Source organism: Rhinopithecus bieti, unplaced genomic scaffold (assembly GCF_001698545.2).
Source record: "Rhinopithecus bieti isolate Rb0 unplaced genomic scaffold, ASM169854v2 scaffold_39768, whole genome shotgun sequence".
Lineage (NCBI taxonomy): Eukaryota > Metazoa > Chordata > Mammalia > Primates > Cercopithecidae > Rhinopithecus > Rhinopithecus bieti.
The window spans coordinates 225,901-229,012 of NW_016816278.1; positions in this window are offsets into that span (position 1 = coordinate 225,901).

Sequence of the window (3,112 nt, forward strand, 5' to 3'; positions counted from 1 at the left end):
CAGTTGGAACACTACTGATTTTGCTATTTACAATAGTTGATTTTTCTCCTGGGTCCACGTGATGAAGTTATGTTTATGATTATGGGACTCAAACTGGACGAGCATCACTTTTCCTCCTCTCCTGCCTCCCTCTTCTTAGGTGACTGCTCCACTTCCCCACTATGATCAGGCCTGCTTGGGGAGGTCTTCTGCTCCCATCATAGACTGCGCTTCTGCTCAGCTCAGAGATAACTTGAGAGGAAGGAGATTTGCCCTTCCAGTGGGAAGCTTCTTCAGTCAAAGTTGCATAATCTGCATAATGATCACTCTTCTTTTTGATCACAAACATTAGCCTTGCTCTTTCAGTTTGGTAGTTTTCCTCAATCAAGGGCCTTATACCACCTTCCTCTGAGACTGGGTTGCCATTTTTATCGGTGTGTCAGAACCCCATCACACCCTAACCCAAGTATGGCAGGATACATGTTCTCTGCTCTTCCTGTATCAGGGCCAGTTTCCTACATTCCTGCTGGAGAGTTCCTCACCATGATATTCCTGGAACAGGCCAATAGTTCTCAAATCCTCTTCATGACTAGGGGGCTAAAATTCTCTAGGACCTTGGGCAAGTTACGTAGCCTCTGTGTGCCTGAGTTTCTTAGTTTGTATAATGGAGATAATGGAAGCAACCACCTCAAGGGGTTGCTGTGAGGATTAAATAAGTTCATATTTGTGGAGCACTTAGAGCAGTGCCTTGGTGGTAGGAAGGGCCATACGAAGGGTTAGAATTAGAAATACCACCAAAATTCTGAGATCTCAGAATTATCGAAGCTGGAATTCTGTTCTATGGTCACATCCCACTGTGACCTTGATTGCTTAAGCATAATTAATAAATTTTATTCTAAAATATCCCTATTTTGGAACACTAATTTGATCAATATAAGGGTCTTTTAAGTGGATATATAAAAGGGACTGTATATTAAAATAGGAATACGTAAATACAATATATTCTATACTTTTTAAAATTTTGCCATTTGATTGTCAAGATAAATTTATTTAAAAGTTATTGGTCAGTGTGTTTCTAAGAGTCTTGAAGATCTCATGGGCTAGAATATAGTTTCATTCATGCACACATATACCCACAAACACATAATTGTTCCTATCTCTTAGAGAACATTTTCTCTAGCTCCCAATGTACTATTTTGTATTTTCCTGTGTTTTCCAATCATTAGTTCAACAAATAATCTGATGTGAAAAACATGCTGTGCCATTAAAATATCCTCAAATCCCCAACAAACCATTATGATAGTCTTATGTTATTTCGAACAGAGAAGCAGGGGCTGCAAAGAAACAGCCTTGCTTACATCACGACTATAAACAAATCAACTGGAATGGCAAATTGACACACATAAATTAAAGGGTATCTCTCCCTTCCTTCACTGTTAGCACTATAGCTGTACAAGTGTGATGTCTTAGTTTTCTCTAGCTGTTACAACAAATCACCACAATCTTAGTGGCTTAAAAATGACACAAATTTATCATCTTCCACTTCTGGAGGCCATCGGGCTGTGTTGCTTTTTGGAGGCTTTTGAGGAGAATCTGTTTCCTTGCCTTTTCTAACCTCTAGAAGCCTCCTTCATTCCTTGCCCCATGACTTCCTTCCTCTGTCATCAAAGCCAGCAGCACAGCATCTTCAAATCTCTCTCTCTCTCTCTGACTCTTTCTTTCTGCCTCCTTCTTTCCTTTGTAAGGACCCTTGTGATTACATTGGCCCAAGCAGATAATCCAGGATAATGTTTCCAGTTCAAGATGCTTAACTTAATCACACTTGCAAAGTCCCTTTTGTAATGTAAGGTTACATGTTCACAGCTTCAGGGGATTAAGACATGGACATTCTTGGAGGGGTGCATTGTTGTGCCTACCACAGATATGCTCCTGAATAAGACCTTGAATACCATCCAGCCTTTTGGCTCTCCCTACCTGACTTCTGTATGAGTTTGCAGATAGGAACTGTGATAAATTCCTACCAGTTATTAGGGTACCTTTCTTTCCCTCTCCTCACAAGTCTTTCCAAGTCAGATAGCTGTTAGTGTTTACTTAAATGATGAATATACTCTGGAGTGTTGTGGGAAAGTATTTAATGAGGAAGACACCCCCACTCTTTGTGTCTGTCCTTGACAGCTGCATGAAGAAAAGTAAAACTTGACCCTCAAAGTACATCGGTAAAGAATTACATGATGCCAAACTATGACATGGGTCTTAGAAGCCATTTGAGAAAATGGATATGATTTGGTCCTTATTATTTTTCCTGGGGAAAATGTGAGAGTCTGAATTAGCAAATTCAAAGGGAGCCAGAGAGAGATCTTGGCTTCCCAGTGATCTTGGGAACCCAGTGGCTTCCTGGGTTCTGCATTTCCAGCCCTGAGCAGTGTTTGGCATGTCGGAGACGATTACTAAATGATTAGTGGATAAATGACTTACCAAAAGTATCCAAGGAACAGCTTAAGCCCTGGGAAAGATCTGGCCTTTGAAATGTGACCTGCAAAACAAAATAATGGGTTTAATATCCTCAGGAAAGAGGACACCATCACATTCAGTTTTGTTTCTAACTGCTGACTCACACAGCCATTCCTCATTGATTACTGCTCCGTTGATGTAAAAGAAAATAAACCACTGGTATCACTCTCCTCCGTCCTCATATGAAAGATGAAATAGCAGAACTGCTTCTATGTTTATTTTGCTCACACATTACTACTGTTTAAATCACAATTTTCAAATTCATTTCTAGCTTAGTGGATTGATTTTTTATTACTCGTGCTGAGCAGTTGACAGTAATGATTTATTACATCTCTGGGATTTTGGCAGCTCCTTACCACTCATGATTTAATTCACAGGTTTCCCTGATGGCTTTAGTGTCTGTGGTGTTTGCTCCTGTAAAGTGTTGCACCACTGGGAGATGTGTACCCCTGGCCCTGCACTCTGGCCTCAGTTTTCTTTTCTCCTTGCTCTGTGACTGTGTTGATTGGAAGGAGAGAGCGCATTCATGAACAGGGGAAACCTGATGTTTTCTTCTGTCCTAAGAACTGCAGCTATTGTAGCTTTGTGCTACGTGCTGGAGGCTGGTATGCTTGAAAGGAGG